This window comes from Rutidosis leptorrhynchoides, chromosome 5, assembly GCF_046630445.1.
Source record: "Rutidosis leptorrhynchoides isolate AG116_Rl617_1_P2 chromosome 5, CSIRO_AGI_Rlap_v1, whole genome shotgun sequence".
Taxonomy (NCBI): Eukaryota; Viridiplantae; Streptophyta; class Magnoliopsida; order Asterales; family Asteraceae; genus Rutidosis; species Rutidosis leptorrhynchoides.
This window is the reverse complement of record NC_092337.1, coordinates 428288892-428316009: the sequence shown is the minus strand read 5'-3', so window position 1 is coordinate 428316009 and position 27118 is coordinate 428288892.

Sequence of the window (27118 nt, the reverse complement as noted above, 5' to 3'; positions counted from 1 at the left end):
GACGCAGCATACCAGTTCACCTATAATCAGCCATGGAACCCGGACGCGAACATGAATTGGGATCCATATCCTAATTTTCCTCCTAACCCACCTCCTGATCAGTAGAGATAAGTTGGTAATTTTTATTTTTATTTTAAACACTTAACATTTTATTACGTTTATGTAATGTTTGATATTCTTATTATTATTGTGTACTAATATTTTTCTTATAGTTTGAAAGTGGGATGCCAAAGTTCCATTTCAAATTGCATGTATGATTATATTTGTATTGTATGTATTCTCTTTTATGCACAAAACAGGGTAAAACAACGCATTTTCAAAGACTGGCATTAAGTTCAGCAAAAGCAACAAATTTTGACGACAAGATGAAAAATATATGTGAAATAGCAACAAGACGGAATGAACAAATGATGTGCACCATTTATCATTCAGCAAACAAACGCCAATATATTTGGAAACTTTGGTAAAAATTTAATCATTTTCACACAAATCACCCTCAATAATTTAAATTGTTACTGATTTCTTGCAAATGAGGGCATTGCGAGATCTTAAGTGTGGGAAGGGGTTAAATTCTTTCGGATTTTAAAATTTTTATATTAAACACTTGGTTACCATTAAAAATACTAGTAAAGCAGTAGTTGTATTAGAATCTAGTGCTCTCTGATAAAAAAGAACAGCCCTAGTCTTATATACTGACTACCCAATTCTAGTAAAATTTTTCAAAATTTTCAATTAAATGAATTCAAAATCATGTTTATACATATTTATGAACGATAAAACTAGGTTTTAACACCGAAATTATTGTTACCTCGGAAAGGACATAAATTGAGAAACAAACTAAAATGTTAAAATTCATTTAAAATGGAATAGAGGACGATAAAAAGGAAAATAAAAGCCAAGTGTGGGAAAATTTACCAAGTTATTTTAAACATATGTCACATATATCTGTAACAAATAACTGAAAATACTTTTGCTTTGGACTAAACTAAACTGTTTTACCCGATGAAAGAAAAGAAGAGATGGATCTACACGATGAATCAATTCCATCATTAAAAGGAAGTAAAGTCTTCCGAAAAAGACACGCGCTTCTTGATTTAGGTCATGAAGTTGTCGTCCAGACCAGCTGTAGGTTGACGAAAAATCTAGAAAAGTCATCACTAAAATCAGCAGGAAATCCACGGACCTCAGCATTAAACAGGGTCGCCAAGTGGTCAGATTTATCCTAACCATGAGAAGGATTTATCTCGTACAATGGGGAGGCACCATGCAAATTAGCTGGATAAGACTAATGAATCAGATTCCCAGAAAGGATAATCTCCTTAAAGATTAAAAATCAGCTTTTAAGACTGATATTACTCAATCCTAGAGATTGACCTTAAAGATTGAGAATTACAAACTCATGGAATTCGATGATATCTAAGCTCGAGCTTAAACGAGAAAATATTTTGATCAAAATTATAAACCGATTTGTTTTCTGAAAACCCTATTTTCAATGCGTTCATTACCATTGAACGTAAAATCCTAGGAATTCACCTGGAATTCATTAGGTCACCTGAACTAAATCGGGTGTCAACCGTAAGAACGGTGGTTGCATAACATGGTCGGAGACAGGACCTTGTGCCAGACCGAAAAAATTATAAGGGTGAGCTTTACTATTGCTCCTACCAAGGATAGTAATTGCGTCCGACACGTTATAGACCATAATCAAAAGCATGTCACGGGACATTGCCTTAAACAGTTGCTTGTTCAACGCTTTCCTTTACAACCGGACGGTAGTTTGCCGAAAGGTAATATACGGAACAAGTAAACTGGACGTGTTGCTTTCCAAATACAAGGTTAGCAAGTGGGTGACACAAAACAGTAAGTTTTGAGCTAAAATTTTCAAATCTAAAACCCACCAAACCCACAAAAATATTTTGCAAACACCGGTAAAGGGTTATTCCGGAAAACTTATCTAGGGTAAAAACTAGATTTCAAAAGATCAAATATTTTCATAAAGATCCAATTTCCTTAATGGATCTAAATTTTTATAGTCATGTGGGACTGTAACCATATCGTTACTACCATTGTTTATATCGCCGTATAGAAATCACTGATGTACAAAGTGTGAAGAATAAAGAAGTGATTCTAGTATTTCAAGACGATATTGCTTGAGGACAAGCAACGCTCAAGTGTGGGAATATTTGATAATGCTAAAAACGAACATATATTTCATAGCATTATTCCTCAAGAAAGACAAGCTTTTAGTTGCAATTGTTCTATTTACAAGTGATATTCGTTTAAATAATAAAAGGTGAAGACAAAAGACAGATTCGACGAATTGAAGACGCAAACGACCAAAGAGCTAAAAAGTACAAGATACAACTAAAAAGGTTCAAAATATTGATGAGGAACGTCTCAAAATGACAAGAGTACAAGTTACAAGACGCAAAGTACACGATATAAAATAATACGCGAAGACGTCCGAAAATCCGGAACCGGGACCTGAGCCAAGAAGAAACGCCCGACGCAACGGACCAAAAATATCTAGTCTACTATGCACAAGAATATAATATAATATATATATAATTATATATAATTATATATTATATTATATATTATTATTATATTACGTCGGCAAGAAGAAAACAAAGCAATTTGGCTGGATCCAGGGTGGCCATGCGACTCGCATGGCCAGAAGCACAAATCCATGCGAGTCGCATGGAGTGAAATTGCTGGTCAGGTCCTATATAAAGCCAGTTTTCTGCCGAGTTTTAATCATCTTTTTCTTCCTCTTCATACGTAAAACTTATATATATATATATATATATATAATTTATATTTTAATTTTAATTTTAATTCTAATAATAAGGGTATGTTAGCGAATGTTGTAAGGGTGTAAGTCGAAATTCTGTCCGTGTAACGCTACGCTATTTTTAATCATTGTAAGTTATGTTCAACCTTTTTACATTAATGTCTCGTAGCTAAGTTATTATTATGCTTATTTAAAACGAAGTAATCATGATGTTGGGCTAATTACTAAAATTGGGTAATTGGGCTTTGTACCATAATTGGGGTTTGGACAAAAGAACGACACTTGTGGAAATTAGACTATGGGCTATTAATGGGCTTTATATTTGTTTAACTAAATGAAAGTTTGTTAATGTTAATATAAAGATTTACAATTGGGCGTCCCTATAAATTACCATATACACTCGATCAGACACGATGGGCGGGGTATTTATATGTACGAATAATCGTTCATTTAACCGGACACGGGAATGGATTAATAGCCACTAGAATAATTAAAACAGGGGTGAAATTACATTCAAGGGTAATTGGTGTAATTGTTAACAAAGTAGTAAAACCTTGGTTTACACGCAGTCGATAACCTGGTGTATTCATTAAACAAAGTATTAAAACCTTGTTACAATTCGAATCCCCAATTAGTTGGAATATTTAACTTCGGGTATAATAATAATTTGACAAGGACACTTGCAATTTATATTTATGATTGATGGACTGTTATGGACAAAAACCAGACGGACATATTGAATAATCCAGGACAAAGGACAATTAACCCATGGTCATAAAACTAAAATCAACACGTCAAACATCATGATTACGGAAGTTTAAATAAGCATAATTCTTTTATTTCATATTTAATTTCCTTTATTTTATATTTAATTGCACTTCTAATTATCGCACTTTTATTTATTTTATTTTATCGCACTTTTAATTATTCGCAATTTCATTATCGTTATTTACTTTACGCTTTAATTTAAGTCTTGTATTTATTTTATATTTTACATTAGGTTTTAACTGCGACTAAAGTTTTAAAATCGACAAACCGGTCATTAAACGGTAAAAACCCCCCTTTATAATAATAATATTACTTATATATATATTTTTATAAAAGTAAACTAATATAGCGTTGAGCTTTGTTTAAAGATTTCCCTGTGGAACGAACCGGACTTACTAAAAACTACACTACTGTACGATTAGGTACACTGCCTATAAGTGTTGTAGCAAGGTTTAAGTATATCCATTCTATAAATAAATAAATATCTTGTGTAAAATTGTATCGTATTTAATAGTATTTCCTACAAAAATTTAATAGTATTTTATACCCCTCTGCTTTGACATCATTGATCTAGCCGAGGTTGGTGTTTTATGAGAATGGTAGTTTAAAGGTGGCATCGTTGGGTTTCATGGTTGAAGGTGATCATGTCTGTGGGTTGCCGGAAGTCAATGGTTTTTATGATTACAGGTGGTGTTTAGGTGGCGGTGTAGGGTGGTTGCTAATGATGATTGTAATGGTGATGGTGATTCATGATGGGTTGTCGTGAGGTGACGATATAAAGGTGGTAATGATGGTTGAAATTTCGTGGTGGTGTATGAGAGGTGACCGGAGGTTGAATGGTGATGGAAGTTGTCGACTAGCAATGAAGGGAACAAAAATTCGATGGTTGATCATGCAATACTATCTAAGTGTGTATGTAATATATCACATGTAAGATGTAAGATAAAAGAATAATAAATATAAATTACATAAAACAAAAACAGTGATATAGATAGATAAAGGAATAAGGAACAGAAACATTAAATGATTAATTTGGTTCACAGGTTACTTTAACTATTAGACTGCCGACATCTAACACGGGGTATTATATCGTGTCTCTTGCTAAACAGTTAACGTATAAAAGTCTTCCTAAAAATCCCAAATTTTTAGATTAAACATATTTAATTATTTCACTCATTACCTGTTTGAAACTTGATCAAAAAGGTTCGAAAATTATTTATTTTCTATTCCAATTTATATGTACGGAGTACAAAAACTTAGTTCGAAAAGGTAAAAAATATTTATCAAAACTATTATCTTTTTATTCAAATTTTGGAACAACTTTTATTTTAAAACTTCATATATATATATATATATATATATATATATATATATATATATATATATATATATATATATATATATATATATATATATATATATATATATATATATATATATATATATATATATATATATATATATATATATATTAGACCTATTTTAAAAATAATTAAATGTCAATCGAAAACTACAGACGTTTACCATTTAAACTCATAATTAATTATATTCAATATATACGCTATGTATATATATAAACATTTTTAAATAACAAAATTTACTTCGCAATAAGTATATATTAAATAATTAAATTAAATATAACAATATATATATACCAGAAATATACAATGTAATTTATTGTACATATTTATTTATAACTATAAGTGTATATAATAGTTTATTAATGTTCCAGTTATTATATACATTATACATATATTTATATATACACATTTTTATATATATCCACATACCTATAAGCAATAATTCGTGAATCATCGAGGACAGTCGAAGGTCAAATGAATATATAAACATAGTTCCAAAATTTTCGAGACTCAACATTACATACATCACTTATCGTATCGAAATCATATAAAGATTAAGTTTAAATTTAGCCGAAAATTCCCGGGTCGTCACAGTACCTACCCGTTAAAGAAATTTCGTCCCGAAATTTGAGTGAGGTCGTCATGGCTAACAATAAATATGTTTTCCTGACGAATATGAGCTGATAAATAGAGTTTTATCATTATTGAATAATACAGATAAAATAATTTGATTATTCGAAAATAACGAATGAAGCTATTACAAAAGAGTGAGATAAATAAATAAAGTTTCGTCTTAACTTTTGACGTAGTCAGGGTTGAATTCCGGAATTCAAGGGATATAAAGAAAATTTTCGAAATCTAAAAGATTTGATTCTTCGGCAAATAAAGAACTTAAGATCTCTATAATTAAATACGTTGACCTGCCTCGATTACTCTGTCTGATATTTCCACTATAAATTTAAGCTCTTCTGTTCCATTACTCTCACCATTCCTATACTTTCTTTCTTAGTTCATACATCCAACAGATTATGAAAATGCTTAATCCCATTCTAATCCTTGTTATTTTCCTAATTATTATTTATGTCATCCTTCTTTCAATCTTCCACCAGAAAAATCTATCTACTTCTGCTATTACCTTGGGGTGATACTATTCTTAATTATACCGTGTCTTTATATTACTATTCGTATTAATATTCACAGTTTGTAACCTCCGTGTTGTGATTGGGTTTTATATTTTCTCTTATATTTTAGAGCTCTTTGCCTTTTTATTTTCTTCCTGCGATTGTGCATCTCTTGTAATGGTCCAGAATTTGTAGATATAGAGTTTTGAATGATTATAATGTTCTAAGCAGGAAGGAACATGATAACACGATTTGATTTTTTTTTTAAATTTATCAACATCACGGAAAATAGAACCATCAAGAATACATTTTCTTGATTTGTTCTAGAGTTAAGTAGAATGAAAGAGTTATGTAACATGGCACATGATGATGGTATGTTCTGTGAATCATCACGTTCCATTAGAAACTCAGCATGACTTACTGTAATATAATCACGTTGATCAAGTGTCATTATATTATACTAACTCATGCATCAGTTCCCAACATTACATCAATAACTTTCATATTTTAAGCTCAAAAGTTTACAGAATATAGAAACTAACAGTTTCTATATGATGTAACACTAATAGTACGAAGAGATTAATGATTTCAGGTAAGAATAGTTATAAAAATATCTCCAGAAATATGGAGGATATTTATAATGAAATATACGATAATATCTCGGAATATCTAAGATCGGAGGATGATAGAAACTATTGTCTGCAAGGGTTTAGATTAATGAGCAAGATATTCACTAAAGACCTTAGCAGACATTGAATCATTCGGATTCTTTGAAGTCAAACTTATTCTTTGTGATTTGTCCACGGTTTTCTTCATAGTTTCGCATAATCTGCTTTTCGGTGCTAATTTTCTATTGAATGTTTCCATTATAATGATGCACAGGAAGCACGAAGAGGTATATAATTTCGGACGAGAATATTTACAAAAATATCCTCAGAAATATCGAAGATATTGATGATGATATTTTGGAATTTCTAAGTTCGATGGTTGATGGAGAAAGATTTTCCGCAAGATTTTAACATGACTTCGGAGCAAGATATTCTCTAAAGATTTCAACGGATCCAGAATTACCTGAATCCTTTGAATATAGGGTTTGGTCCTTGTATTTTTCCTTGATCTCCTTCATGGGTAGCTCAATCTGTTTTTCAATACCCAATTTTCTATCGAGCGTTCCTAACACTTCTTTCTTTATCATCAAACTTTTGGCCATTTAGACCATCTACCATATTTCTGTTTCCTCTGCATTTAATGCTATGATATCTGAATCATCGGTTATTAATCGGAGGTGGTTTCAGGAGAATTGTGTTTTTAGATGATTAAACGCTGATGGTAATATGGTGAAATATGGAAGGTTCCCTGGTAACAATAAAAGAGCACGCATATATATCAAGGTTATGGTAAGGCTAGTCCGACTGAAAAATCGAAGTTGACTTGTTGGAGCTGTGACAAAATTGGCTAATTTGGAAAGGGATTGCAAAGTTATTTTCGGTAATAACAACGTCAAAGGAGCTAGCACCGATATGTATTGAATGTTTAATCAGATTCAGAGTATTTTTCAGGTACATAACTATATGCATAAATCTTTTCTTCCGTAGATGAAGTGCGGTTGGTTCATCCTCTCGATTGAGGTGTTTTCAGGAATTATGACAGATTTGAACGCAGTCGAGATACAATGAGGTTTAAGATGAGATCAAGTGGCAACTTGAAGAATTGTTTAGTTTCATATGTTATAATCAATATTTTAATTCATTTTAATTGTCCAATGCTGGTAGTCCTCAGTTGATAGTCCACAATTAACAATATATAATATTCGAATTAATTAATACGTGTCGTGACCCGTATACGTCTCAGACTCGATCACAACTCAAATTATATATATTATTGTAGAATCAACCTCAACCCTGTATAGAGAACTCGTTCATTACTGCATATAGAGTGTCTATGGTTATTCCAAATAATATATATAAATGCGTCAATATGATATGTCAAAACCTTGTATACGCGTCCCGATATTTAAAGTGCGTAAAATAAATAACAGAAATTAAATAACGATAAATAAAGTGCTTAAAGTAAATAACAGAAATTAAATAACGATAAATAAAACTGCGAGAATGTAAATTGCGATAATTAAATTGCGATAAATAAAATGTAATCAGTTAGCTAGGAACAATTAGCTAGGAACAGTTAGCGTGGATTCTTAACAAAATTTCTCATAGTTAATTTGTCTGTTTCTAACAATTTTTATTTTGTCAAATGTTTTCTTCATTATGCCACTTGTTGGATTCTGATAGGTCAAAATCCAAATATAAAATTGAATGAAAATGGTTATTAGGCGGTGAACGGATACGTATACCTGTGGATGTAAGTAGGATAGTATATGACTGTTGAAACAGATTCGAAGAACGTACAATGTAACTTATTAATGTAAAATTTAAATATTCCTCGGGTATTACCTACCCGTTAAAATATTTTCACCATTAACAGTTTGTACAAGAGAATTTTTAATTACAATTTTTATGAAAACATATATACATATATATTTTCTTCAGATGTATTCATGGATTTAATGAGTTAATATGATATTAAACTCATTTGCTTTTCGGTTGGAACTAGAATAAATAATCTCTAAAACTTTAGAGATTACATATTCGCCATGTCGAACGAAGATAAATGAGGTAGAACGATACGTAGAACGAAGATCATACTCAAAGTACAGATGATGATATTGAAGCATGGATTGTTGATGGTACTAGTGCTGTTATTGATGGTACTGTTGGTGCCGGTGATGTTGCTGAAGCTGGTACATTTTGCACCATATTCTCCGAATTGATTATTCGAGCGCGAAGTTCGTTGATTTATTACTCCAGGATAATTGTCGATCAGAACGAGCGGATGAATAAGGTTTAAAATTGTGGATAGAATATAATATTGTCGAGTTACCCTGGAAATGAGACTGAAAATGGTGTCTCGAATAGGTTCGCCGGTAAACGCTTCAGCTTCATTGTCAAGAGGTGAATTCAGTTGGTGGAAGGGATTGCCTTCCGCGCGTTTCCATTAATTAAGTCGACTACGAACCCAATAGATGAATTGATAATGGCTGATTGGTTGATTTATGCCGATGACGCAGTTTTCGGAGCATAGGTGAACATCTATGTCGGAATAACTATCGGAATAGCTATTGGAATCTGAGGGACTCGAACTGGTTGAGGGATTCATCTCATACGATCAGATGAAGGATTTTCGATAAAAAAATAGATTATAGGATGTAGATTAGTACCCTGCAATACATAATTTACATATGCATATATAATACTAAAATCCCACAAGTTACGGAGGAATCTACGGAATCTGTCAGGCAAAGTCTACAGTAACAGATATGCTAAGATATGAATTAGCAGATATGCTAAGATACGAATTTTGTCTATACACTATTCATGCAATCATTACAGTAAGATGTGTCTAGACTAAGAATAATAAGCAGGTAATTTCCTAAGGATGATAAACAGATGATTTTTGACAAAAATGATAAGCAAAACTTTTGACATGCAGACACGGTCGAAGTCCAGACTTACTAATGCATCCTAACGACTATCAGTTAGACACACTAATGCAGACCTGGTTCGCTAAGACCTCTGCTCTGATACCAACTGTAGAAACCCGTCCTAATCCATCCGGACGAAGTCCATATCGATTATAAATGATTCACAACAGTTGGTTACATTGCGAGGTACTTCACCTCTATATGATACATTTTACAAACATTGCATTTGTTTTTGAAAAGGCAAACTTTCATTACATTGAAAGTTGATGGCAGGCATACCATTTCATAATATATCTAACTATAATTGACTTAATAATAATCTTGATGAATGCAACGACTCGAATGCAACGTCTTTTGAAATATGTCATAAATGACTCCAAGTAAGATCTCTAAGATGAGCAAATGCACAGCGAAAGATTTCTTTAATACCTGAGAATAAACATGCTTTAAAGTGTCAACCAAAAGGTTGGTGAGTTCATTAGTTTAACACAAATAATCATTTCATAATTTTAATAGACCACAAGAATTTCATTTCCAGTTCTCATAAATATGTCCCATGCATAGAGACAAAAATCATTCATATGGATTGAACACCTGGTAACCGACATTCACAATATGCATATAAGAATATCCCCATCATTCCGGGATCCTCCTTTGGACATGATATAAATTTCGAAGTACTAAAACATCCGGTACTTTGGATGGGGCTTGTTGGGCCCGATAGATCTATCTTTAGAGTTCGCGTCAATTAGGGTGTCTGTTCCCTAATTCTTAGATTACCAGACTAAAAAGGGGCATATTCGATTTAATAATCCAGCCATAGAATGTAATTTTAGATACTTGTGTCTATTTCGTAAAACAGTTATAAAAGCAGCGCATGTATTCTCAGCCCAAAAATATAAAGGGTAAAAAGGCAAATGAAACTGAACAATTTTGTAGTAAAAATACATATGACGATATTGAACAACTGAACAATGCAGGGTTGGCCTCGGATTCACGAACCTATATCATTTGTATATATATTAAAATTCATAATCGTAATAGAATAATTTTATATATATGCGTACATAACATATTTGTTATATCATACTTATATTAATAATATATTTAGGTCTCATATATTCGTTTTATATATATAGAAAAGAAATACTTTGTTATGTTGTATGTGTTAAATATATTTATGTATATATATTTCGTTTGTTTATTAAAGCAGTAATTATAATTATAATAAGTTAATATTAGTAAAGGTAAAAATAATGATAATAACCTTAATAATATATTTATGATAATAATACTAATATTTATGTAAGTACTAATAAATCGTATCATTTTTATAATAATATTACCAATATTAATCATAATCCTAACAATGATAGTAATACTAAAATGACAAAACTTATAATAATCTTAATAATACTTATGAAAATACTAATGATGATGATAATACTCTTAACTTGATAAATGATAAAATTTGATCAATGATATCAATACTTCTAGTTGTTAGGAGTAATAACATTTATTTTACTAATAACAATAATTAATAATAATAATAATAATAATAATAATAATAATCATAATCATAATAATAATAATAATAATAATAATAATAATAATAATAATAATAATAATAATAATAATAATAATAATAATAATAATAATAATAATAATAATAATAAAAATAAAAATTACTACCTTAGAAGAAAAGTTTCAACAAAAGGAATAAAAACTGGCTCTGTCTAGGCTCGAACTCACGACCTCTCGTTCCCCAACTACACGTTCAAACCCTTGTTCCACTCGTCAATTCGTGTTTTAATCCGTTCATTCAATTACTTAACCCGTCTTTATTAATAATAATCTGTCCCCATAGCTTTTTGGCCCAACTCCACTATCCGGCCCAATCAAATACGACCCAAAAAAACTGAACTCAGCCCAAATAACCATTACAGTCCAACTAGGTTTTAAAAAAAAATACGACAGCAGTAATATAAAATTCCTGGTTCCTCTTCATTCCCATCGACTATCATTATCATTTCATCATCGATCGTCAATCATCATCAATACCATAATTACTGTATTATCATTGTTGTCATCAAATTCCCTGTCATCATCGTAAATTCGCTGCAACATCATGACAATCGTATTCGTGTACTATTCATCGTCTTCTTCGTGATAACCTCGCGGTTTCATCACCATTTTTATATTTTAACCTCATCTTCTTTCATCTTGTTATCTCTCGTTCATCATCACATCATTATCCAACATCCTTGCTACCATCACTAATCGTTGTAACAGTAATCGAAAAGGAAAAAAAAATAATAACCGTCGTATAGTAGGGTTCTTAGGGATGGATGATGGTGATGCTTTGGTGATACGTTGGACAGGTAACATAAATGATAATATACTAGTGACGGCCTTACAACATACATGATAACATATCAAGTGATTTCGAGGAGTGTGGTGGTGATCTCTAGCGATAGAAGTAGGAGAGAGAAAGAGAGTTGTGGTGTTTGTCGATGAGTTTTGAGGTGATGATGGTTCGATGGTCTGCACAAACGAGTAGCTCAAGATAGTTTATGGTTTAGGAAATTGATCGATTAGAATAACAATGAATGTGAGTGGTGGCAAGGTTGTTGTTGGGTTTCGAACTAAAGAAGACCGTGGTGGTTGATCTAGCCGAGGTTGGTGTTTTATGAGAATGGTAGTTTAAAGGTGGTATCGTTGGGTTTCATGGTTGAAGGTGATCATGTCTGCGGGTTGCCGGAAGTTGATGGTTTTTATGATTGCAGGTGGTGTTTAGGTGGCGGTGTAGGGTGGTTGCTAATGATGTTTGTAATGGTGATGGTGATTCATGATGGGTTGTCGTGAGGTGATGATATAAAGGTGGTAATGATGGTTGAAATTTCGTGGTGGTGTATGAGAGGTGACCGGAGGTTGAATGGTGATGGAAGTTGTCGACTAGCAATGAAGGGAACAAAAATTCGATGGTTGATCATGCAATACTATCTAAGTGTGTATGTAATATATCACATGTAAGATGTAAGATAAAAGAATAATAAATATAAATTACATAAAACAAAAACAGTGATATAGATAGATAAAGGAATAAGGAATAGAAACATTAAATGATTAATTTGGTTCACAGGTTACTTTAACTATTAGACTGCCGACATCTAACATGGGGTATTATATCTTGTCTCTTGCTAAACAGTTAACGTATAAAAGTCTTCCTAAAAATCCCAAATTTTTAGATTAAACATATTTAATTATTTCACTCATTATCTGTTTGAAACTTAATCAAAAAGGTTCGAAAATTATTTATTTTCTGTTCCAATTTATATGTACGGAGTACAAAAACTTAGTTCGAAAAGGTAAAAAAATATTTATCAAAACTATTATCTTTTTATTCAAATTTTGGAACAACTTTTATTTTAAAACTTCATATATATATATATATATATATATATATATATATATATATATATATATATATATATATATATATATATATATATATATATATATATATATATATATATATATATATATATATATATATATTAGACCTATTTTAAAAATAATTAAATGTCAACCGAAAACTACAGATGTTTACCATTTAAATTCATAATTAATTATATTCAATATATACGCTATGTATATATATAAACATTTTTAAATAACAAAATTTACTTCGCAATAAGTATATATTAAATAATTAAATTAAATATAATAATATATATACACCAGAAATATACAATGTAATTTATTGTACATATTTATTTATAACTATAAGTGTATATAATAGTTTATTAATGTTCCAGTTATTATATACATTATACATATATTTATATATACACATTTTTATATATATCCACATACCTACAAGCAATAATTCGTGAATCATCGAGGACAGTCGAAGGTCAAATGAATATATAAACATAGTTCCAAAATTTTCGAGACTCAACATTACATACATCACTTATCGTATCGAAATCATATAAAGATTAAGTTTAAATTTAGCCGAAAATTCCCGGGTCGTCACAACATGGTGATCCTCTAATACGAGTCGTCATTTTCACAAATGGTTTAGAAAAACCTGATGGCCTAGATGTTCCCAGATTATTGTTAAAATCTAAGAAATACGGGCGTTTACTATACACATAAAGTTCATCGGGGTCGGAATCAGGTTTCTCTATTTTGATGCCCTTTCTCTTATTATTCTCTTTTGCCTTATTAAATTGAGTTGGGGTAATTTCTATAACATAATCGGAATCCTCGTAGGGATCCGATTCATCAGAAAATTGGTAATTTTCCCAATATTTTGCTTCCTTGGCGGAAACACCATTGACCATTTTTAACTTTGGTCCATTGGTTGAGGATTTTATTTTATTTAATTGTTTTACTGTAGGTATTAATATTTCTTCCTCCGGAACCTCTTCTTCTTCCGGTTCTTCCTCTTCCGGTTCCTCCTCTTCCGGTTCATTCTCTTTCGGTTCCTCTTCGGGAATTTGTGAATGTTCCTAAAATATATTCGACTCTTCATTATTATTAGGTGAGTCGATGGGATTTGTACTAGAGGTAGACATCTATCACACAATATCAAACACGTTAAGAGATTAATATAGCACATAATATTTACATGTTAACAATATATAGTTTTCAACAAAAAGTGTTAAGCAATCGTTTTTAAAGAAAACACGGTCAAAGTCCAGACTCACTAATGCATCCTAATAAACTCAGTAAGACACACTAATGCAATTTATGGTTCTCTAAGACCAGCGCTCTGATACCAACTGAAATGTCCCGTTCATATTGATTATAAATGTCCCATATTAATTGACTTCGTTGCGAGGTTTTGACCTCTATATGAGACGTTTTTCAAAGACTGCATTTGATTTTAAAACAAACCATAACCTTTAAAATATTATGACGATTATCAAATAATGATAATCTAAAATATAACATTTTCACACGACCATTACATAATGGTTTACAATAATATTACACAACAATATATGTCTTCAAATGCAGTTTTTAAACAATATTATACAAGCATGCTGACTCCAACTCTTGTCTATAAATTAGCATGCAACAGCGGAAGCTCTTAATAATCACCTGAGAATAAACATGCTTTAAACGTCAACAAAAATGTTGGTGAGTTATTGGTTTAGCCTATATATTTATCAAATCGTAAAAATAGACCACAAGATTTTCATTTCCATTTCTCAATAACATGCAATCTGCATAAAAATCATTCATATGATGAACACCTGGTAACCGACATTAACAAGATGCATATAGAATATCCCCATCATTCCGGGACTCACATCGGATATGATAAATCGAAGTACAGAAGCATCCGTAACTCGGATGAGGCTTGTTGGGCCAAATAGATCTATCTTTAGGATTCGCGTCAATTGGTGGCAATTATCATAAACACCAATTCTTAGGCTACCAAGCTAAAAAGGGGCATATTCGGTTCGATAATTCAATAAAGAATGTAATTTCGATCACTTGTGTCTATTTTGTAAAATATTTATAAAACTGCATGTATTCTCATCCCAAAAATAATAGATCTCAAAAGTGGGACTATAACTCACCTTCACGTATTTTCACTTGTTGGAAAATAAGACTTGGCCACTGGTCGATTCACGAACCTAAAATTTAAGTTTGTTAAGTTAACAGTCCAACGTTAGTAATCTACAACTAGTTGTCCACAGTTAGATTTACAGAAATAAATCAATATATATTATCTCGAATCAATCCACGACCCAGTATATACAAGTCTCAGGCTAGATCACAACTCAAAATATATATAATATTTTGGAATCAACCTCAACCTTGTATAGCTAACTCAAGTATTACTGCATATAGAGTGTTTATGGTTGTTCCGAAATATATTATATAGATGGGTCGATATGATATGTCAAAACATTGTATACGTGTCTATGGTATCCCAAGATTACATAATATATGTTAGAATACATGTGTAATACAATATAAATTAGTTAAGTTATGATTTATATAGATTTATTACAAATTTCACGTAGCTACAACAAGCAAAATTATCCAATCTTGTTTTACCCATAACTTCTTCGTTTTAAATCCGTTTTGAGTGATTCAAGTTGCTATGGTTTCATAATGAACTGAAATTTATGAAACTAAACAGAAAAAGTATAAGTTTATAGTCAAAAATACAAGTTACAAGTCATTTTGTAGAGGTAGTCATTTCAGTCGAAAGAACGACGTCTTGATGACCATTTTGAAAAACATACTTCCACTTTGAGTTTAACCATGATTTTTGGATATAGTTTTATGTTTATAAGAAAAATCATTTTCCCAGAAGTATAGCTTTTAAATCAAAGTTTATCATAGTTTTTAATTATCCAAACCAAAACAGCCCCCGGTTTCGCTACGACGGCGTATGTCCGGTTTTATGGTGTTCTTCGTGTTTCCAGATTTTAAATCATTAAGTTAGCATATCATATAATATATAACATGTATTTAGTTGATTTTAAAAGTTGAGATAGAAGGATTAAATTTGTTAGCGAACAAGTTTAGAATTAACTAAACTATGTTCTAGTGAGTACAAGTTTAAATCTTCGAATAAGATAGTTATATATATATATATGAATTGAATGATGTTATGAATATCATTACTACCTCAAGTTTAGTAGGTAAATCTACTGTAAGTGACAAGAAATGATCTAGCTTCAAAGGATCTTTGGATGGCTTGAAAGTTCTTGAAGTAGAATCATGACACGAAAACAAGTTCAAGTAAGATTTCTACTCGAATTAAGATAGTTATAGTTATAGAAATTGAATCAAAGTTTGGATATGATTTTTACCTTGAATAAGAAAGATAACCTAATGTAAATAACAAAGGTTTCTTGATCTTAGATGATTACTTGGAATGGATTAGAAAGCTTGGAAGTATACTTGCACACCTGAAAGGATTTTCGAAGTGTTCTTGAAGTGTTCTTCCTATGATGATTATAGCTTGATTCTTGAAGTAGTTTTTGATGAAAATGATGATTTGGTTACTGGAAAAATTTGTTCATAGGTGTGTGTGTGTGTTGAGAGAGAATTAGAAAGAAAAATGGAAATGAAATGAAGTGAGTGGTGAGTGGGGTTAAAAGGAGTTCTTATTAGTTGACTAGTTCATGGTAGAAGTTAAACTTGATTAGTCATGCATGACATAATCAAGAGTGAAATCCCATGCTAGTTCCTATTATTATATACCCATAGTAAGTACGTCTAGAAGCTGGGTATAATACGAGTACGAAGACTGAATGAATACGAGTAGAATTGTTGATGAAAATGAATGAGAATGTAATTGTAAGCATTTTTGTTAAGTATGAGTGTTTTGATATATGTCTTGAAGTCTTTCAAAAGTGTATTAATATTTCTTAATACACTACATGTATATACATTTTAACTGAGTCGTTAAGTCACCGTTAGTCGTTAGATGTAAGTGTTGTCTTGAAACTTTTAAGTTAACGATCTCATTTAATGTAGTTAACCCATTGTTTATTATATCTAATGAGATGTTAAATTATCATATTATCATTATAACATGGTGTATGAATATATCATTATAACAGTGCCCTCACTTTACTGTTACACTGTAGCAGTTTTTATATATATATATATATATATATATATATATATATATATATATATATATATATATATATATATATATATATATATATATATATATATATATATATATTAAAACGTCGTTACAACGATAATCGTTACATATATAACTCGTTTCGAAACTCTTAAGTTAGTGGTCTTGTTTTACATATGTAGTTCATTGTTAACACACTTAATGATATATTTAATTATCATTTTATCATGTTAAACATAGTGTATCAATATCTTAATATGATTCATATGTATTTAGTAAGACGTTGTTATAACGATAATCGTTATATATATCGTTTCGAGTTTCTTAATTCAATAGTCTCATTTTTATGTATATAACTCATTGTTAATATACTTAGTGTGATACTTACTTATGATAATTCTCATGTTAACTATATATATATATATATATATATATATATATATATATATATATATATATATATATATATATATATATATATATATATATATATATATATATATATATATATATCATCATGTAGTTGTTACAAGTTATAAATGTTCATGAATCGCCGGTCAACTTGGGTGATCAATTGACTACATAAACTCATTTCAATTAATCAAGTCTTAACAAGTTTGATTGCTTAATATGTTGGAAACATTTAATCATGTAAATATCAATTTCATTTAATATATATAAACATGGAAAAGTTCGGGTCACTACAAATTGCACCCTTGACATGGCACATATCACCACATCAACTTGTTTCACGGCATCCACAAGACTCTGATGATTGGAAAACAAACCCTTAGTCGAATGAGCTCCTTTATTCATAAAGGAAAATGATAGCACCGAAATTATAAATATTTTTATATCCTTTTTATAGTGCCATATTACTCAATTTCACACATATATGGCTTTTTCCTTTGCTTATTGGGGGAAATAGCAAAGGCTACTAACCGTGTGTAAAAGTTGTTTGTGATCTTTACAGTCAAATTATAGAGAAAACAAGCCAATATTTAAGTAAAATCTGAGCAAGAGAGATGACCTAAAAAAAAGCTCAGGTCGGCAGCAAAATATACCAGGTCGGCGACCTCACTGAAGTAAAAAAGAATTCAAATTAAAGTCAATCTACTAAAGAAAAGTTCCCGCGCAAAGCTCAATACGGCAGCCAAGATCTTTAGGCCGTCAACCATGCAAAATAAGGAAATTATACGGCTTTAATGAAGAATGTTCCAAAGACAGCTTAGTATGGCGGTTAAGAAGTCAACCCGTCTGGTCTAATTATTGAAATGATTAACGCGTTTCGGTATTTAAGGAAACTAAATCACATAAACATCTCAACCCGACAGCTAAAAGCCAACGCAGCTGGCTAAGCGTGTCAGCTAAGATACAGAAGATCTTTTTCATTACTGAAGACGGCAACTTAAGTTCTCAAGATTACGACCTCAGCTCCGTCAACTATTTTACGGAATGCGTGACTTGAAAAAAAAGAAGGGATAACAAAAGGAAGTGGTAATGGGAGCATTTGTACTATATGTACAAATCAAAATCGGGCGGATCTTTACCCAGAATTTCACATTTCTTTTATGTCATAATGAATAAAGAATTAAAATTGACTCAAATGATGGATATGCAAGCATGATAACTTATATGCTGTTCTATATCTCCATGAATCTAGGAACTTTTGCTTGCATTGTGAAATGTCCCATTCATATTGATTATAAACGGTCCATATTAATTGATTTCGTTGCGAGGTTTTGACCTCTATATGAGACGTTTTTCAAAGACTGCATTCATTTTTAAAACAACCATAACCTTTATTTTATCAATAAAGGTTTCAAAAGCATTACGTAGATTATCAAATAATGATAATCTAAAATATACTGTTTACACACGACCATTACATAATGGTTTACAATAGAAATATATTACATCGACATATGTTTCTTGAATGCAGTTTTTACACAATATCATACAAACATGGACTCCAAATCTTGTCTTTATTTTAGTATGCAACAGCGGAAGCTCTTAATATTCACCTGAGAATAAACATGCTTTAAACGTCAACAAAAATGTTGGTGAGTTATAGGTTTAACCTATATATATCAAATCGTAACAATAGACCACAAGATTTCATATTTCAATATACATCCCATACATAGAGATAAAAGTCATTCATATGGTGAACACCTGGTAACCGACATTAACAAAATGCATATACAAGAATATCCCCATCATTCCGGGACACCCTTCGGATATGATATAAATTTCGAAGTACTAAAGCATCCGGTACTTTGGATGGGGTTTGTTAGGCCCAATAGATTTATCTTTAGGATTCGCGTCAATTAGGGTGGCAATTATCATAAACACCAATTCTTAGGCTACCAAGCTAAAAAGGGGCATATTCGGTTCGATAATTCAATAAAGAATGTAATTTCGATCACTTGTGTCTATTTTGTAAAACATTTATAAAACTGCATGTATTCTCATCCCAAAAATAATAGATCTCAAAAGTGGGACTATAACTCACCTTCACGTATTTTCACTTGTTGGAAAATAAGACTTGGCCACTGGTCGATTCACGAACCTAAAATTTAAGTTTGTTAAGTTAACAGTCCAACGTTAGTAATCTACAACTAGTTGTCCACAGTTAGATTTACAGAAATAAATCAATATATATTATCTCGAATCAATCCACGACCCAGTATATACAAGTCTCAGGCTAGATCACAACTCAAAATATATATAATATTTTGGAATCAACCTCAACCTTGTATAGCTAACTCAAGTATTACTGCATATAGAGTGTTTATGGTTGTTCCGAAATATATTATATAGATGGGTCGATATGATATGTCAAAACATTGTATACGTGTCTATGGTATCCCAAGATTACATAATATATGTTAGAATACATGTGTAATACAATATAAATTAGTTAAGTTATGATTTATATAGATTTATTACAAATTTCACGTAGCTACAACAAGCAAAATTATCCAATCTTGTTTTACCCATAACTTCTTCGTTTTAAATCCGTTTTGAGTGATTCAAGTTGCTATGGTTTCATAATGAACTGAAATTTATGAAACTAAACAGAAAAAGTATAAGTTTATAGTCAAAAATACAAGTTACAAGTCATTTTGTAGAGGTAGTCATTTCAGTCGAAAGAACGACGTCTTGATGACCATTTTGAAAAACATACTTCCACTTTGAGTTTAACCATGATTTTTGGATATAGTTTTATGTTTATAAGAAAAATCATTTTCCCAGAAGTATAGCTTTTAAATCAAAGTTTATCATAGTTTTTAATTATCCAAACCAAAACAGCCCCCGGTTTCGCTACGACGGCGTATGTCCGGTTTTATGGTGTTCTTCGTGTTTCCAGATTTTAAATCATTAAGTTAGCATATCATATAATATATAACATGTATTTAGTTGATTTTAAAAGTTGAGATAGAAGGATTAAATTTGTTAGCGAACAAGTTTAGAATTAACTAAACTATGTTCTAGTGAGTACAAGTTTAAATCTTTGAATAAGATAGTTATATATATATGAATTGAATGATGTTATGAATATCATTACTACCTCAAGTTTAGTAGGTAAATCTACTGTAAGTGACAAGAAATGATCTAGCTTCAAAGGATCTTTGGATGGCTTGAAAGTTCTTGAAGTAGAATCATGACACGAAAACAAGTTCAAGTAAGATTTCTACTCGAATTAAGATAGTTATAGTTATAGAAATTGAATCAAAGTTTGGATATGATTTTTACCTTGAATAAGAAAGATAACCTAATGTAAATAACAAAGGTTTCTTGATCTTAGATGATTACTTGGAATGGATTAGAAAGCTTGGAAGTATACTTGCACACCTGAAAGGATTTTCGAAGTGTTCTTGAAGTGTTCTTCCTATGATGATTATAGCTTGATTCTTGAAGTAGTTTTTGATGAAAATGATGATTTGGTTACTGGAAAAATTTGTTCATAGGTGTGTGTGTGTGTTGAGAGAGAATTAGAAAGAAAAATGGAAATGAAATGAAGTGAGTGGTGAGTGGGGTTAAAAGGAGTTCTTATTAGTTGACTAGTTCATGGTAGAAGTTAAACTTGATTAGTCATGCATGACATAATCAAGAGTGAAATCCCATGCTAGTTCCTATTATTATATACCCATAGTAAGTACGTCTAGAAGCTGGGTATAATACGAGTACGAAGACTGAATGAATACGAGTAGAATTGTTGATGAAAATGAATGAGAATGTAATTGTAAGCATTTTTGTTAAGTATGAGTGTTTTGATATATGTCTTGAAGTCTTTCAAAAGTGTATTAATATTTCTTAATACACTACATGTATATACATTTTAACTGAGTCGTTAAGTCACCGTTAGTCGTTAGATGTAAGTGTTGTCTTGAAACTTTTAAGTTAACGATCTCATTTAATGTAGTTAACCCATTGTTTATTATATCTAATGAGATGTTAAATTATCATATTATCATTATAACATGGTGTATGAATATATCTTAATACAATATTGATGATGTAGCGTGAGGGTACGAAATAGTATTATTTTTACTAGGAAATACTACAAAATATGACACAAGTTTTATTAATTTACGGATGGGATATACCTAAACCTTGCTACAACACTATAGGCAGTGTACCTAATCGTAGAGTAGTGTAGTTTTTAGTAAGTCCGGTTCGTTCCACAGGGAGCTGGTGATACTTACTATATTTTTAAAAACTATATTTATACAAAATATATATAATTATATAAGTAGTAATATTATTATAAAAGGGGGGTTTTACCGTTTAATGACCGGTTTGTCGATTCTATATTTTAAGCGTAAAGATAAATGACGATAATTAAAGTGCGTAAAATAATGACAATAAATAAAATGACAGTAAATAAAATTGCGAGTAATAAAATGACAGTAAATAAAGATACGATGAGAAATATAATAAAAGAATTATGCTTATTTAAACTTCCGTAATCATGATGTTTGACGTGTTGATTTTAATTTATTACCATGGGTTAATTGTCCTTTGTCCTGGTTTATTTGATACGTCTATCTGGTTTTTGTCCATAATAGTCCATCGGTCATAAATATAAAGTGCGAGTATCCTCGTCAAATTACCCTTATACCCGAAGTCAAATATTCCAACTAATTAAGGATTTAAACTGTGACGCAGTTATCACTTCTGTCAACAATTACACCAGTTATCACTGTATGTAATCTACCCCTGTTTTAATTAGTTTATGAATATTAATTCATCCACTTGATCAGAATGAATAATCAATTACCCAACCCAATTGATTAATTAAATGATTATAACAGATTCCATATGAACGTCACTAAATAGGACAACCATAATCATTATTAATTATTAGGTTAATTAATTTGAAGATAGGTTCGACAGACTCCAATGAGTTGTCACTCAATTAGACAATACCCCCCATCTATTAATAGTCAATAGTCCAATTTCCACAAGTGTCGGTCTTTTGCCCAAACCTTAATTATGGTACAAAGTTCAATAACCCCGTCTTAATATTTTAGCCCAACATCAAGATTACTTCGGCTCAAATAAGCATAATAATAACTTAGTTACGATACATTAATATAAAAAGGTTGAACATAACTTACAATGATTAAAAATAGCGTAGCGTTACACGGACAGAGTTTCGACTTACACACTCAAACGATCTCTATCATAAATCTTATTATTATCATAATTTAAACTTAAAATTAAGATTATTGTTATATCTTATTACATTAACATTATGATAGAGATATAGAATATAGATATTGATAATTGATATTGAAAAATAAGAAAAAGATAGAAAGAAAAAAAAGATCGAAAAAAAATCTCCCCCTCATTACATCGTTACATATCGTTCTTTTATAGGAGAAATTATAAATTGAATTTTCATTTACGACCCCTGAACTATGCTCAATTAACAACTTTTTATTATTTAATATTATTCTTATTATGATTTATTTAAATATTATATTTTATTCTTGTGCATAGTTGACTCGTAATTTTTACACCGTTGCGTCGAGCGTTGAGAGTTGGTTCATGTCCCGGTTCCGGATTTTCGAACGTCCTTTCGTATAATTTAATATCTTGTACTTTGCGTTTTGTAACTTGTACTCTTGTCATTTTTAGACGTTCTTCATCAATAATTTGAACCTTTTTTATTGTATCTTGTACATTTGAGCTTTTTGGACGTTTTGGTCTTTCAAATCTTCGTTTTTGTCTTTAAATCTTCATTTTCGAGCGATTTGCGTCTTTCGTCTTCGCACTTATTTATTTAACTATTACAACTAAAAATAAGGAAATTACATTTAAAAACTTTATATATTGGAACGATATTGCTACTAAATATATGTTCATTTGGAACACTATCAAATATCCCCACACTTGAGCGTTGCTTGTCCTCAAGCAATACAGAACTTGAAATAAAAACATACATGAATCACTTTTTTATTCATCACATTTTGTACATCAGTGATTTTGATATAGCGGTATAAACAATGACAGTAATGATGGTTAAAGGTGGGTGTGTCATCCACAGTTGCCTTGGGTTTAGGTCAACGACACTTGCAATCAAATAGCCGATTTACTTTCGATTTCCAAAGCAAAGTGCAGATTTGAAAGGCGGTTTACAGTCCCACATGACTATAAAAATTTAGATCCTTTAGGAAATAGGATCTTTATGAAAACATTTGATCTTTTGAAAATTCAATCTAGCTTTTACCCTAGATAAGTTTTCTGATTTGATCCACCATTGGTGTTGCAAAATATATTTGTGGATCAATATTTTGGCTAAAAACATTTAGGTTCGTGTAATCCACTGCTATCCCGGTATCGGAAAGCACACATCCAGTTTACTTGTTCCGTATATTACCTTTTGGCAAACTACCGTCCGGTTGTAAAGGAAAGCGATGAACAAGAAACTGTTAAGGCAATGTCTAATGACATGCTTTTGGTTATGGTCTTTTAACGTGTCGGATGCTAGAACTATCCTTGGTAGGAGCGATAGTAAAGATCATCCTATGATTTTTCGGTCTGGCACAAGGTCCTGTCTCCGACCATGCTATGCAACCACCGTTCTTACGGTTGACACCCGATTTGGTTCAGGTGACCTAATGAATTCCAGGTGAATTCCTAGGATTTTACGTTCAATGGTAATGAACGCATTGAAAATGGATTTTCAGAAAACAAATCGGTTTGTAATTTGATCAAAATATTTTCTCGTTCAAGCTCGAGTTTAGATATCATTGAATTCCATGAGTTTGAATTCTCAATCTTTAAGGTCAATCTCAAGGATTGAGTAATATCAGTCTTAAAAGCTGATTTTTAATCTTTAAGGAGATTATCCTTTCTGGGGATCTGATTCATTAGTCTTATCAAGCTAATTTGCACGGTGCCTCCCCATTGTACGAGATAAATCCTTCTCATGGTTAGGATAAATCTGACCACTTGGCGACCCTGTTTGATGCTGAGGTCCGTGGATTTCCTGCTGATTTTAGAGATGACTTTTCTAGATTTTTCGTCAACCTACAGCTGGTCTGGACGACAACTTCATGACCTAAATCAAGAAGCGCGTTTCTTTTTCGGAAGACTTTACTTCCTTTTAATGATGGAATTGATTCATCGTGTAGATCCATCTTTCTTACAGTAAATCGGGTAAAACTGATTAGTATCGTCCAAAGCAAAAGTACCTGCAATAATTCTTATACAAAAATGTGATAGATAGTTTTTAATTGAATAACATGGTACATTCTCCCCACACTTAGTTTCTTTCTTTGCCTTTTTATTCTCCTTTATTCCATTTTAAATGAATTCAAGCGTTTTAGGGTGTTTCTCAATTTATGTCCTTTCCGAGGTAACGATAATTTCGGTATTATCACCTAGTTTTCACCGTTCATAAATATGTATAAACATGATTTTAAATTCATTTAGTTGAAAATTTTTCAAATTTTCACAAAATTTGGCAAATAAACTAAGTGCAAACCCGAGAGAATTTATAACCCTTCCCCACACTTGAGATCATGCAATGCCCTCATTTGCATGAAATCAGACTATAATTATAAATTCATGAGGGTGATTAGTGTAGAAAAGTGATTAAAAATACCGAGTTTGCAAACATATTGTTATTTCACATTTGATATTTTGCTTCTTGTCGTCAAAATCAGTAGCTATTGCTGAACTTAATGTTAGTCTTTGAAAGTGCTTTGTTCTACCCTGTTTTGTACATAATATAAAATACAAACATATATATACATATTTTTGAAGTTGGGTATATTACCCCACGTTCAAAAATTTATAAAGTCTAATATCTTTTTGGCATACTTTAGATCAATAAAATTAAAAATAATGATAACAAAATTTGCCGTCCCACCCTCGGGTAAAGCAATTTCGGCTTAATGACCTAGTCTTCAACTCACGACGAATTTTAGAAATCATTTTTTTCAACTTAATGAATTAAAGTAAATTTTGTTTTTTTTTTAAATCACAATAAAACATAAATTAAAATGCATATTAATTTCAAATAAAACCTAAAAAAATAAAAATTCAGAATGGAGGGAGAAAACTAGTTCTTTAGTGTCTGCTAGTGGAAAAGACCACTTGGATTCCATTCTCAGAACTACATGAGAACAGAACAACTAACTCTAGATAGCATTTTCTTTTTAGAACACTTGAATCTCCCCACACTTAGGTAGCTGTGGTGTCAAAATTGTGATTAACTTCATCGTCAATTTCTCTTGGTCCATAATCAACTTGCATATCCGTGACTTTTTCTTTAAGCCATTGGTCGGATTCCTGTGTAATATCCACAATTTCAACTAGTTTCTCCTTTTCTTTAGGTGATAGATTGGATACTAACCGGTTACATAACTTAAAGTTCCCCTTGGTTTTAGCATCGCGAATCCGTTTAATAAGTTTCTTCATTGAACTATTAATAACGGGATCATTTAATTTCGTATCAACAACGGGGTTCTTTGTTATCATGTCATCATTAGGTGTTACTTCATTTTCCCCACACTTAGGCGTTTCATTATTGCTAAGTATTACCGTTGGAGTTGGTAAAACCACATGGTTCTTACCAATTGTTTTTACTGGTTCAACGGTTTTGGCTGGTGGAGATTTAGACTTTCGAATCATAAAGGTGATCGATTTGTCACCACTACTAAGTGTCATTCTTCCATTTCCTACATCAAATAACGCCCCGGTGGACGCTAAGAATGGTCGTCCTAAAATTAGAGGAACGTTTGGGTCCTCTTCTATGTCAATGACAATAAATTCGACTAGAAAGGTTAAATTGCCTACTTGAACGGGTAGGTTGTCAGCAATTCCAACTGGGTGCTTAATGGTTTGATCAAAGAGTCGAACACTCATATCCGTTGGACTTAACTTACCTACACCTAATCTCTTATATAAGGAAAGAGGCATAACACTTACACTTGCACCTAAATCTGCTAGTGCATCATACATGACACAATCACTAAGTAGACAAGGAACAATAAATTCACCCGGATCACCTACCCTAGGTGGAGGTTTTGGTGGAACTGTCTTCACCGGGTTTATATTTACGGCTTTTGTTTCTTGCACTTTCTTATTCTTTTTCTTCTTCTTCTTTCCAGAGGTATCACAATCTTTATTACCTATCACTTGCTCATACTCAACTCCTTTTCTTGGAAACGGGATGGGTGGTTTGTATGGTGCCACCACTGGCTTTACATACTCGGGTGGTGGTGGTGTAACTTCTTCATTGTTACTCTCATCTAAAACCTTCCCATCTTCTGATGCTGGTTTTTCAGAATTCGTTGACACCATATTAACATTCTCATTCCGAGGATTTACTTCAGTATTACTCGGTAGCTTTCCTTGTTCCCTCTCACTCATCATGCT